This window comes from Drosophila elegans, unplaced genomic scaffold (assembly GCF_018152505.1).
Source record: "Drosophila elegans isolate 14027-0461.03 unplaced genomic scaffold, ASM1815250v1 contig_149, whole genome shotgun sequence".
NCBI classification, from domain to species: domain Eukaryota; kingdom Metazoa; phylum Arthropoda; class Insecta; order Diptera; family Drosophilidae; genus Drosophila; species Drosophila elegans.
In genome coordinates, this window is record NW_024545513.1 from 3,115,317 (window position 1) to 3,130,292 (window position 14,976).

The following is a 14,976-nucleotide window of genomic DNA, read 5'->3' on the forward strand; positions in this document are numbered from 1 at the left end:
AGCGACAGCATACAACAAACAACAATCCACAACAAGAAACAGCAAAAATCAAGACCAGCTAACAAAATTTTGAGAGGGATATTGAAAGGAGTTTTTTTTTTTTTATTTTGGGGGTCTAGCGAGAACATGCAGGCGCTGGCGGGTTGAATGTAGACTTTAAGTGGCGGACATAAGAATAGAACTACATCCCGAGCAGCCTTAGCCAAAGAAAATCCATTTAAATATTAATCTAACAATGAAATGAATACACCATGAAAATAGCGGTAATAAATTTTAAGAACATTTTAAAATAAAATAAAATAAGAAAAGAAAAGAAAAGAAAAGAAAAGAAAAGAAAAGAAAAGAAAAGAAAAGAAAAGAAAAGAAGAAAAAAACATTAAAATACCTAAAAAGTATTTTTAATTACATAGATTTCAGAATAATTTTGGGACATGTTATTACATTTTAGTTAACCAAAACATTTTTTAGGTATTCTTAAGATGTACTTTAATACTTTAAATGTCACTTTGCCTTTTTTTGAAGGTATTAAAACTGTAAAAACGTAGGTCATTAGGCTACTTTTTTAGGTAATTTTTTCCAAAATGATTTTAAAGCTAAAAAATCATTAAAAGCTTTCAATTTTAAACTGAGCTCGGACAGTTGCACATGGCTTTATCAACTCTTCAAAAATTGCCAACCAAAAATACATACATATACTGTAGAGGGTCGAAAAAACTCCTCTACAGAGTTCCAATTTAATTTATTTTAAAAACAAGGTTCATATCGAAATTTCGAAATTGTGCCAAAGTTCGTGTCACGCACCCATCTCCAATTTTCTAACTGTGGCACACCTGCTGCTGCTGATTTTTCGCTGCATAATTAATGAAATGAAAGCAACAGCAGCAACCTTCCCACCCCAATTTTCCTCCCCCTTTTTGTCATTTTGTCTAGGCCATAAATTAGATGATGCATGAGAGGAGTCAAGTTGGTGGAGCATTCGGTTAACATTTTCAGAGCGGAGATAATGGGCAGCCGATAATGCGAATTGCCTCGGGGGCATATACACTTTTTGGGGCGGCAGGTCGGTCTTGGCCGTAGTAAAATCAAAATCAAAGCGAACTGAACCGCCTGACTGACTGACCCAAAAAACAAAAAAAAAAAATCAACCTGGATCTCTGTTGGGATCTGGTATCCCAAAAACCCAAAAGCTCAGTCAGCAGGATAAAGCGAAAACGTTTAATGCGAGAGCGAGCTTGTTTGTTGTTTGCCATGTTGTTGGTTGGTTGTTTGTTGTTGGTTGTTTGTTTGTTTCTTGTTATATTTGTTGTTGGCATGCCCATGCCCGTTGGCCATTCCATGGAGAGCCAGCCACTTGAACAGAAACTGGGGTCCTCTGAAAAACAGGATTTCGTTTGATTCAAGGCGATGGTGAGGTAAGGTAAATGGCAGGAGTGAAATGAGTGCGCACAGTGAACGGAACATTGAGCAAGTTAAAATATAATAAATAGGCTTAAACACATCAACATATGCCCGAGTTTGCTTTACTTGTTGTGTGGCAAGCAAGCAAAGCAACCCGGCAAAAGGAAGCTAAAGCATATTTAAATTCGGGAAATGACTGCATAACTGAATGCGAAGTATGATTTATGTATGAAGAGCACTTATGGTGAAATGGCCGTGTTTAAATCGGGGTCACCAAATAAGTACTTCAGTAGACCATTAAATTTAGTCTAGTTGAGGTTAGTTTAATATTATTTGCTATTAGTTATATACAATAATTCCACATGGTTTATAATGATTAGCTAATCAATTATAGTTCAAATATAACAATAATAACAATAAAAATATTATTTTATTATAAAGCGGAGAAGGTTAAAATAGTTCCGTAATCTGTCACACATTTATTGAGCTAACAAAGATGAGTTGGATTACCAAAACAGTCTTGTAATGGTTCTATATTCATCATACAGTTCTGATTTTTTTCTGCTACTCAAAGTTGTATATCTCAGGCAGTGATAAGATAACTCTTTCAGATCGTTTTAAATTAATGCAACAATTTTGTCGCCTGGCCAAGTGGGCAATATTTAGAGCATCTACAATTCCTGGCTACGACATCTTGTCGATTTTTCCTAGCCCCGATTTCATTTTGCACCCAATTGGAGCGGGAAAAGCTCACCTGATGGACGTCGCTTGCCACGAAGGCGGTGAATTTCTGGGGCAGCTGACCGTTTGAAGTTGCTGCTGCTGTTGCTGCTGCTGATGTTGCTGGTGTTTCTGAAAAGAAAAGGAAACAAAAGCACGAGAGGCTTGTTGAGTGGCTTGCAGAAAATTCGAGGTAGAATTCATTTAATAGGACTTAAAGGCAAAAGCAAAAAGCAAGAGACAAAAGGAAAATATTCTCTAAAAATATTGTTTTTGGCTTCGGTTTAAGGTTTACCTCCAAAAGCGCATTAATTCTATTTGCCAGTGTGTCTCGAGTGGGCGAAAACGGAAAATATATTATATATACTGTATTTCTGAAATTGAAACAACAATCGTATATGCAAAGAGGGAAATATTAAGGGCAAAAAGAGCAGGCTCAGGCGCGAAAAGCCACCAGATATGCACATGAAAATATACAACTATACACCATATATGCGGGTGTATGGGTATGTGGTTCAAGGTTTCCTCCACTCCACTGCCTTTTGTTGGCCCACTTTAAAAGGGGGGCGGCAAAAGTGAAAGTGAATTATTAAAAACAATTGCAATTGGCGTTGATAAAAAACAGTGCACAACACACGGGTAGCAGTCGTACACACTAAAAAACCAAAAATTGTCATAGAAACTAAACTATTGTTACATTAATTTAAAGCTATTGGGTATGATAAATTGCTCTATAAGATAAGTTTTAAATTAATATCACGAAAGTATCAAAATATAATTTGATGTGGTTAAAAACAAAGACATAGAGTCTACTCTTTCGTATAGAAGTGAAACTAAAAAGTATAGGGGTTAAATTATTATTAATTTTGAATGAATACTTATACACTTTTTAAAACTAAACCCTTTTTTTTTGGGTGTAGTGCTGCTGCTGCTTTTAAGTTGCTTGTGCCCCTGCTGCTGCTGGGTCGACTGTTACCATTGCCAGCAAAGTGGGGGGCAGTTGCCATCGTTATCTATCCAATATTGCAGTCCCATATTGCAGCCACGCCCCAAGGTCGAAAGTTGGTATTTCGGTTCACCAGCTGATGGGAGTGTATATGGGTGTTTTTGTTTATTGGGTGTTGTGCAAGGCAATGGGTGTTGTGCAAGGCAATTTTTAATTTTTCACCCAAAATTAAGGTGTGAAATGCATCTTGTTAATATAAATATTAATTTAATTTTCAGCCTTTTAAACAGTGAAAAACAACATTTTTTAACAAATTAATCAAGTTGTTTTGAACTGTTTTTTAAACAATTAAAATTTCTTCAAAATTGTCCTAAAAGTTTTTTAATTTTCCTAAAATGCAAACATATAAATCATATTGATGTTAATTAAACAAGTCAATTCTTTATTTCTGGTAATAATACATTTACATTCTAACAAAGATTCAGTTTACATAATTTGCATTTTGCATTTGTTATTGCGTTCAGTTTGTGGTATTTTTCTTCAATATGAAGATCATATGTGTATGTCTTATAAAAACAATTTAATTAAGAAGTAACCAATAATGGTAATTAATAATATTTTTAGATTTTGGCTAGCCAAATATATCCGTATAATCTATCAATATAACTGGTTTCGCCATGGCACAAACACTGATTTCTTTGGACTGATGGAACTTAATTGAAATATTCCTGCTGGCTAGCTTCCCTCAGCTTCCAGTTTCCAGCTCCCAGTTTTCAGTACTTAGGTTTCAGCTGGCTGTACGACGCTTGATTAATGATGGTCGACAAGTACAACAACTGCCACACCCCTTTTTTTGGCCCACTGCCCACCGCCACTGCATAGAAAAAAAAGATGAGCAAGTGTCAATTTGATATTCCCAACTGCAGACAGTATTAAAGTATAAGTAAGTATATATATAGTTGTCGGATTTTAATACAACTAAACTTCCATCACAATATATAAATATTTATAAGCAAATTGAAAAATGGCAAGGTTATAATATTTATTTATTTATATGCATAGAAAAAAAAAATGAGCAAGTGTCAATTTGATATTCCCAACTGCAGACAGTATTAAAGTATAAGTATTAGTTCAATACAAAATAATGTAACCCATGTACTTTTTAGTTTCATTTATATACCGAAGGGTCTAAAACTGTAGTCTAAAGCCTTAGTTTTAAACCACATAAGTATTATTTTTATACTTTCGTTTTATTGATTTAATTTTCATATATATTATTAAGAAATTGTTCATACCCAATAGTTGAACTTTCATGTAACAATAGTTTACTTTCTATGACAATTTTTTTTTTTGGGTGCAATAATTATTGTAAAATTGTTATTAAACAAGTGTAATTACTCGCTTTCTCTCTCTATTTGAACATATCAAAGTAATGCGCCAAGTATCAAAAGACCAAATTGATAGGGAATTTCATCATAGCGAGTATATTGTTTTATTTTCTCTGTGTACTAAGAGAGTCAAAATAAAATGTCCGTCAGCTGGATGTCAGTGTGTCAAGAAGAAGGGAGAAAAAAAAACGGGATAAAAACAAGAAGAGTAAAGCAGAGCAGAGTAGAGCAGCTTAGCTGGATTGCAGATTGTTCATACGCAGTGTGGTCCCCTTGAGCCAGAATGAAGTTGCTTGCGGTTCGGTTCGGTTCGGTTAGGTTCGGTTCGTTCCTGCTGTTTTTGTTAGTTCTAAACAGTTGACAGCGATGCAGCAGCAGCAGCATCAGCATCATGATTTATGTCGTTTTATTTAATTTTAATTGAAAAACTTGCGCAACGCAAGGAAGCAGCGACGACAAACAACCGAAAAAACAACCCAACCGAAGCCAAATATAATTAAAATGGCATTTGCACGCCATTTCCTACTCCTATTCTATTCAACACCCCCCTTTTTTAGCCACCTATAGTATTTTGCAGCATCTTGCTTTGGCAGCAGCAATCTGCAGCTACCAACCATGTCCTGGAAATGCAAATAAATAACAAGACAAAGGCTCAAATGCAAATAGAATGACTTTATTAAATGGCTGGTGGTTTGGTGTGGTGTGTTGGATGGAGGACAGAAGGGCTCGGAGTTGTTTATAGAGTAAGCTTCACAGTTGGCAAATAATAAAGACACGGGAAGAGACTTTTCAGTGAGGTCACAGGTCACAGTCACAGTCACAATCACAAACAAGCAAAGCCGTGTCTAACAAGCCACGCGACCTTTTATTTCTGATTTTTCTTCTCGTTTGGTTTTTTTTTTCTTTATGACAAATGCAAATGACACACTCGAATAAGAGGCTTGCAGAGCGGGAAATATGAACTGCAAAGTGTGGGCGCAGTCTATGAACAAGACATTACATTTTACAACAGCAATGGCAATACAACAACAACAACAGCCACAAGAACCTATTCTAAAGCCGCACAGTGACACAAAATAAAAGCCAATGCCACCAGTGACCAACTAGTGAAATAAAACAGCAGCAAAAGATACTGAAAAAGGGAAGAAAATTGGTGCCATGCCGAAATTTATATTCCCTTGCAGCTAAGCTATTGCAAAGATAAAACATTCGAAGGACTATATTTCAATTTGTAAGCGTAATATTAATTATAAAACTATATTGATTATCCGCTGAATTTATAGACCACTATTATGTCAGCTATATATAGTTGTCGGATTTTAATACAACTAAACTTCCATCACAATATATAAATATTTATAAGCAAATTGAAAAATGGCAAGGTTATAATATTTATTTATTTATATTTCCAATTGTTTGAGTGGGAGCTTTATAATTATATATAGTCGTCCGATTTCGCTCGTTCCTACTTATGAATATACTACCTGCAATAGAGGAAAGTCTAATGGGAAATTTAATCCAAAGACAGATGACGGTCAGACGGACGGACAGATGAACGGACAGACGAAAGGACAGACAGACGGAGACGGATATGGCTGGATCAAAACTCCTTGTGATGCTGATCAAGAATATATAAGTGACGTATTACCAAATACTCCAGACATCAAGCCTAACACCCAACCTGTATATCCCGAGATACCCATTACTTCATTTGTCAAACATAACACCCAGCCTGTATATCCCGAGATACCCATTAATTCATTTGTCAAACATAACATTTCAGAGCCTACTATAGGAGTTATTCAAATTAATCAGACATAAACATTTCCCGTTAGACATAAACATTTCCCACGCCTGTTATCAACAGTCCCCTTATTATAAACATTTCACACGCCTTTACCGACGACAGCAGACATAAACTTTTAAACAAAGGGTCCAGCATGAGAACCCATTCATCAGCATAAAAGCTTTGACCAATCCAAATTTAATAAACAAAAGATGCAGCCTGACAACCCACCCATCAGGCCACTAATTCGACCAATCCAAATCTTCTGATCGAAGTCCACTTTCGCTGCTAGCGTCGCTGTCACCGATAAAAGCCATAGTTATAAGAATAATGCAATTGTAAAGACAGTTCAATTTTGGGAATCTAACTATTAAGACATTACCAATAAAACTCCACTGTATATTAAAATAAAAATCGCTTTTTTTAATATATCGCACAGTGAAAAATCTAATTGGCGCAGCCGGTAGGATACAAGTAATATCCTCGCGAGTGACTACCTAAAAAGGACTTCAAAAATCACTTCGTGAAAATAAATTTATTTGTATCCGCAAAACGAACTTACTTAAATATTGTGAAAATAAAACAACAACATTAGTCAAATCACGAATGAGGATTTCTAATGTCTAAATTCAGCGATAATAAATCTAATAATTGATATATTTCGTGTAAACAAAATTTAAAAAAAAAAAAAAAAAGAATTTTTAATAAACTGTAAAAATGGAAATGCCATCAACATCAACAGCAGCCGCAGCCACAGCCGCAAAAGCAACACAAATTCTTACAGACGTGGCCATGAACCATTTTCTTCTGCAACTTAAGCAGATAAACAAATTTAATGGAGACCCACTCTACTTGGCTCTCTTCATAAAGGAAGTTGATGAACTAGTGTACCATTATCCTACAACATCAGAAGCCCAACATCAAATTATACAAGCAGCCATCCGAAACCTTCTAATAGGACGAGCCCGAACATTGTTGATGAGAAATATACCACAGGACTGGAAGGAATTAAGGACTTTACTTATCAGCGAATACAACAGCGCAACACCTCCACATCGGATGATTATGGAATTACGTGAGACTAAATATAAAAATAATTTACGTAGATTTGTCGAAGAATTAGAAGAACAAACAAGTAGAATATGTTGTAAACTCAGCTTAGATAACAATCCATCAAACACGGTTTTAGTTTCAAGAACTTTGAATGATACATTAGCTGAAGTGATTCGTGAAAAATTGCCAGTTCAAACATACATTACGTTGAGCAAATTTGACATATCAACTCCTCTCAAATTAAAACAAGCTGCCCAAGCTGTAGGATTGTTTGTAGATAAACCTTTAAATACCCGCTCGTATACATCCCAAAACTCTAATGATGACGACGAATATCAATACTTTAGATCAGCAAGAAACTTTAACCCAAATAATCAGTCAGATAATATTCAAAGAGAAAAAATCCAAAATAATAACTACCAAAATCGATATAACAACAATCAACAGAGACAGAACAAGTTCGACTCAAATAGGAACTGGGGTAATAATAGCAGTTATAATAATAATTCTTCTGGCAATCAATATTATCCTAGATCTTTTCAAAATAATCAAGTACAAAATGCCCAGACAACTCAAAGTACTAATATTCCCCAAAAACGTGCCCGAACCTCAGACTCAGGTCAACAACGTAGAACTGAGCCAATGGACACAAGTGAAAATTTTCAGACAATAGCCTCGGAAGAAACACCACCGCAATAAAAATTAAAATTGATAACAAACTATGCCTCTGTCTTATTGATACAGGCTCAAGCATAAATTTGATAAACGAAAACTTTTTGAAATATCCAACTAAAAATATTTCGACAAAAGTCCAAACGATAGGAGAATCTGTAACTTTAGAAAAATATATCGAATTTAGCATCCCAAAATTATTTTCATCCAAGCAAACATTTTTTTTAAAAAACTTTTCAAATCATTATGATATTCTCATAGGAAGAAAAATTCTAAAAGAAACCTCAGCCAAAATTGATTTCATGAGAAATACTATTATTCTAAATAATTACGAATTCCCAATGATAAATATAACAGAGGAACGGAATCAAACTTTTTCAAGTATAACAAACGATGACGAATATATTTATGCCATGCAAACAGACTTAACAAATAATTATTTAAGAGACGATCACTTAAATAATGAAGAAAAAACTGAACTTCATTATTTAATGTCCAAGTATTTTGATATTCAGTATCGCGAAGGTGACAATTTGACTTTCACGAACGAAATCAAACACATAATAAAAACAAAACATGAAGAACCGATTTATAGGAAACCATATAGTTATCCGTACATTTATGACACAGAAGTAGAGAAACAAATTGAGGAAATGATAAATCAAGGTATTATCAGAAAATCAAAATCTCCTTATTGTAGTCCTATTGTAATGGTACCAAAGAAAAAGGATGCATCGGGCATTCCCAAATTTCGTATGGCCATTGATTACAGAGGACTCAATGAAATAACCATAAATGACAAATTTCCTATTCCAAACATGGATGAAATTTTAGATAAATTAGGTAAATGTCAATACTTTACAACATTAGACCTAGCTAAAGGATTCCATCAAATTGAAATGGACCCAGGATCTATACAAAAAACTGCATTTTCCACCAAGAAAGGTCACTATGAGTATACTAGGATGCCATTTGGTCTAAAAAATGCCCCAGCGACATTTCAGCGTTGCATGAACAATATTTTATACGACATAATAGGTACCCATTGTCTTGTGTATTTGGACGATATTGTCATATTTTCAACCTCATTGCAAGAGCATATCCAATCTCTTAAAAAAGTATTCGAACGTCTTCGCAGATCAAATCTTAAACTGCAATTAGATAAATGTAAGTTTATGAAACGAGAAACTGAATTTTTAGGACATATAATTACAACTGAAGGAATCAAAGCAAATCCAAATAAGATTCAAGCTATTCAAGATTTTAAAATTCCAAACTCTCCGAAACAAATAAAATCATTTTTAGGCCTTTGCGGATTTTATCGCAAATTCATAAAAGATTTCGCAAAAATCGCAAAACCAATGACTCTTTGTTTAAAGAAAGGAGCCAAAATAAATGTTAAAGATCCAACTTATAACGAAGCATTTGAAAAATTAAAAACTCTAATAAGTAACGACCCAATTCTCACATATCCAGATTTCGAAAAAAAGTTTGATTTAACTACAGATGCAAGCAATTATGCATTAGGTGCTGTTTTATCTCAAGAAGGTAAGCCTATTTGTTTCGCCAGTAGAACTTTAAATGAACATGAGTTAAATTACGCAGCTATTGAAAAAGAATTACTAGCTATAGTATGGGCAACCAAATATTTCCGCCCTTATCTTTTTGGAAGAAGTTTTAAAATATGCTCAGACCATAAACCGCTTGTTTGGTTACATAATATAAAAGAACCTAATATGAAGTTACAACGTTGGAAAATTAAATTAAGAGAATTTGATTATGAAATAAAATACATTAAAGGAAAAGAGAATCACGTAGCAGATGCTTTATCAAGAATTACAAAAAAGGAAACTAAAGATAAAAAATTTGAAGAAGTTTTTCAAAATGATGATGAATTAGAAACTACTGCAGCAACAGTGCATAGTGCACAAGAAGATAATGGCAATTGCATACAGATCACAGAACGACCTATTAACGTTTTTAATCACCAACTTATATTTGAAAAAGGAAATAAAGACACTAACGAACTTACTCACTACTTTAACAAAACTATTAATAAAATAATTTACAGTGACATGACTGACCGTTTAGCAAAAGATATAATTATAAAATTCATATGTGGACACAATTTTGTTATGTTCATTAATAATGACGAAGACTTTGCTATCTTTCAACGAGCCTATATGGATTTAATTAAACCAAACACTGGTACAAAATTAATGAAAACTTCAGTAATACTACCCAACTTGTCCACATATGCAGACTTCCACGAAAAAATATTAGAAATACACGAAAAGACGATACACCAAGGCATTAAAAAGACGTATGACGATTTTAAAACTAAATACTATTTCCCAGACGCACAAAAACTTATTCAAAACATAATAAATAAATGCGAGGCCTGTAATTTATGCAAAGCAGAGCACAGAAAAGTTGCACTCCCTTTTGAAAAGACTCCTGAAACTCAAAATATTCGTGACAAATATGTTATTGACTATTATTTTATTGACCAACGTAAATTTTTGACATGTATTGACATTCATTCAAAATTCATTTCTATCATAGAAACAAAAACCACAGACTGGATTGAAAGTAAAAAAGCATTACTCAAAATTTTTAATATGATAGGTAAACCGAAAACTATTAAAATGGATCAAGATCCCGGTCTAGTATCCAAATCTTTACAAAACTGGCTACAGAAAGAAAATATCAATATTGAAATCACTACTAGTAAAAACGGTATAGCTGACATAGAAAGGGTTCATAAAACAATTAACGAAAAACTTAGAATCATAAATACACTCTCAGATGCTGAAGACAAATTAATGAATATAGAAAAGGCAACTTATGTCTATAATCACGAAATAACCCATGAGGCCACTGGTAAAACCCCTGCTCAAATCTTTCTTTATGGTATGGAACCGAGTAAAAATATGCAAAAACAAAAAGAACATAAAATAGATAAAATTAATAAAAATCGTGAGGAACATGAAGTAGATCTTAGATATACTAAAGTTGAAAAAGATATGAAACGTAAAGCGAAATTAGTAAACCCATTCAAAAAGACAGGAGCATTAGAACAGAAAGACGAAAAGCATTGGCAAGAAACTAATAGAGGTCATAAAGTAATAAAGCACATAAGTAAATTTAAAAAAGCTAAAGCGCAAAATCTCTCTAATCATTCCAGGGAATCTGACAGTAATGACTCTGATCTTGAAAATGATCTTGATAATGACGTGGACGAATGTAACATTGACAACAGCTCAACAAATTAGTATTACACCTATCACTTCAAACAACGGTTATTTACTTCTGAACACAGGGATTGTAAAAATACCTTTAAGTTACGAACATCATATGATACAGATTAATCAAACAAAAATATTAGAAACATACCAGGACTTTATGAAATACGAAAACAAGTTTAATTACGTACCAAATATTACCTTAGCACTAAAACAACTAAAACATGAAATCAAGGGAATTATTTCTACACAAAGACAAAAACGAGGATTATTTAATATTGTAGGAACTGCTTATAAATACTTATTTGGAACATTAACAGAAGACGATAAAAAGAGCTAGAAGATAAATTAGAAAATTTACAAGATCAAGTAATTGAAAATAAAGATTTTAATGAAATAGTTACAATAATAAATAAACAATCCGAAGACATAAAAAGACTTGTGAAAGATGAAGAAGAAATGGATGCATTACACATTTTTAGATATTCATTAAACATTTTCCTTGAGTATATTGAAGATTTACAAATGGGATTACAATTAACAAGAATAGGAATATTCAATCCTAAAATATTGAAACATGAAGAGTTGGATGATATAGACGAAGAAAAACTTTTAGCAATCAAAACTTCAGCTTGGATAAGTAGCCAGACTAAAGACACTTTTATTTTAGTTCATATACCAACTTCATTTAAGGAAACCCAAAAATATAGAATTATAAAATACCCAGATAATATAGGCCGACAAATTGACATAAATGATAATTTTGAATATTTTGTAACTAATAAAAACATTGTTTTTTATTTAGAAAACACACCAAGTTTAGACCAAAAATTTATAATCACTGATCAATGTATCTCTCAAATTCTTACTAATCAACTAGCGAATTGTCAACACACGTTTATATCAGAAAATGAATCTATAAAATATATTGAACCGAACATCATTATAACTTATAATTTAAGCAAAACACAAATTAAACAAGATTGTGAAATATTCAACAAAACGATACAGGGAAACAACATAATACAATTAAGTCAATGCACTTTAGAAATAAGAAACATAAAATTTACTACTTCAAAGATTATAAACGAATATAAAATTATATTATCTAGCACCAATGTAACATTATATGAACCAATTCCATTGTTAAAAATTAAGAAATCAATTAGTTATCAAGAAAAGCAAGAAACAGTTTACAAGTGGATTGTATTCACAATTTTAATAATTATAGTTTTAACTATCACTATTTACATCATATTTACCTACAGGCGCCTAGCCAACAAAAAAGAAATTTTTGTTAGATTCAACAAGGATGTTGAATGTTCTAAAGGAGGGGCGAGTGACGTATTACCAAATACTCCAGACATCAAGCCTAACACCCAACCTGTATATCCCGAGATACCCATTACTTCATTTGTCAAACATAACACCCAGCCTGTATATCCCGAGATACCCATTAATTCATTTGTCAAACATAACATTTCAGAGCCTACTATAGGAGTTATTCAAATTAATCAGACATAAACATTTCCCGTTAGACATAAACATTTCCCACGCCTGTTATCAACAGTCCCCTTATTATAAACATTTCACACGCCTTTACCGACGACAGCAGACATAAACTTTTAAACAAAGGGTCCAGCATGAGAACCCATTCATCAGCATAAAAGCTTTGACCAATCCAAATTTAATAAACAAAAGATGCAGCCTGACAACCCACCCATCAGGCCACTAATTCGACCAATCCAAATCTTCTGATCGAAGTCCACTTTCGCTGCTAGCGTCGCTGTCACCGATAAAAGCCATAGTTATAAGAATAATGCAATTGTAAAGACAGTTCAATTTTGGGAATCTAACTATTAAGACATTACCAATAAAACTCCACTGTATATTAAAATAAAAATCGCTTTTTTTTAATATATCGCACAGTGAAAAATCTAATTTATATACTTTATGAAATGTATCCTTCACTGCGTTGCATGCGTTTGACTTAAATTACTATTCCCCCTGCAAGGGTATACAAAGAATAGAGTGAAAATCCGCTAGGGAAAACCCCAGACGCGGAAAATTCCTACAGCCTTCCTTAGGGTTTTTCGAGGAAAAGGAAACCTAGTCGAGGGATTTCCACGGGCTGCTTTTCACTATCTCCCTCTGGACTTTCCACCCAAAAGTCTTGCAACATTCCCCACGGTGCGGCGGCAGTTGGTAGGAAAAAAAACTCAAGAGTCGAGAGTTGGCAAGCAGAAAAACTGCCGCCAACGCTATAAATCATGCGGCCAGCAGCAATAGCAAAACCAAAAGCAATAGCAACAACGACGACTGACAACCAGCAACAGAAATGTAACAAAAAAGTGTATAAAGTGTAAACATAAAATAAAAAAAGGGAAATTAAATAACAATAACAAGGTTATTCAGCGAGTGTTGCTCGCGTAGCTGCGATAACGCTATTGCTGTTGCTTTTGCTTTTGCCAACTAAGTGCAGCCAACAGGCAGGCAGGGCACAACATGGAAAATATTTCGAGTGTGCAGCAAATTGAGTGTTTTTATTGCATTAACATAAATAAATTAGAATGCTGGGGAATGGTCTTTGGCATGTTGCTGCTGCTGCTGCTGACTCACAGCGCGTGTTTCCAGCCAGATCAGGCAGATATATATGTATATATATGCGCACATACTTTAGTGGGATACATGCATATATATTTTTAATGTGCACCGACTTGTTGCTGCTCCTGCATTTTGAGGGGTGTAATATTTCTGCGCTGCTACTTAAGTTGCCAGTGTCCGATGGCAGCGAGATTTGCATATGCGGCAAGGAAAAGCACGTTGCCACGTGCCGCATTCAAATAAACACTGTGTGGACCTGCACGGCGAGAAAATCACAGAGAGTTTTGACTTGCCAATAATAGGCAATGGAAAATCCAAAAAGAAATTTAAATGCATTTTACAAAAACCACAGCTAGTTTATTTGGATATTATTAGTTCTGAAGACTTGAAAATAAAAACCAAACAAATCAATAGATTTCAGAGTAACTTCTTAAAAAAAAGTTTTAAAGCCGTTTAGGAAAAGCATTTTGTAAAATTTTGCTATTACTTGCTTTATAAATCGAAAAAAAAATAAAGTTTGGGTTGGATTTAAAACTAAAACTATACTAATAAATCAGGTAAATACAAGAAGAATAGTTATAACCCCAATTAAATGACCTTACTGATTTAGGCTTTGACCTCATTATTAGATTTTGGCGGACTTTTTATATAAATAGATTTTGAAGAGCTTTACAAATGGAACTTTAAACACAAAATGGGGATAATATAACCGCAAAATTAACTGTTGGCAATTTTCAAAACAAAAACGAAACCCTAAGCTGTTATTCCGCCCAGCCAGTGTCAATAAAGTGAAATTAGGAACTTTAAATGGCGAGACGAAGGGCATTTTAATCAAGCCAACTGAAAATAAATACCCAGAGCAGCGGCATTTGCATGGCAACACAGCGGCAGCAACAGCAGAAACATCCCAACAGCAACAGGAGATGCAGCAGCAGCAGCAGAAACAATCAAAAAGTTTTAAAACAAATTAAAACTTGATGACAAGAACAAGAAGAAAATGAAAAGGAGGAACTGAAACTGCAATGGCTTCTTTAAATTTATTATGCGGTCAATTGCAAGATGTCCAAAAAAGCAAGGCAGAGAATGAGAGCTGCTGCAGCTTCATTAGCCGTCCCAAAAAAAAAAAAAAACAAACAAAAGTTAGCCCACCAAACTTTGGCTCCG

The 14,976-nt window shown here is 33.9% G+C and overlaps 1 protein-coding gene across 2 annotated transcripts in view; it reads right to left on the reverse strand.

Annotated features, from left to right (window-relative positions):
* LOC108138401 overlaps window positions 1-14,976 on the reverse strand; it is an 89,536-nt gene that overhangs the window by 18,838 nt on the left and 55,722 nt on the right. For both annotated transcript variants that reach the window (XM_017260582.2, XM_017260583.2), the window contains one exon: window positions 2,153-2,250. The gene's annotated coding sequence lies outside the window, so the exon portion shown is untranslated. The remainder of the gene's footprint in view (window positions 1-2,152; window positions 2,251-14,976) is intronic.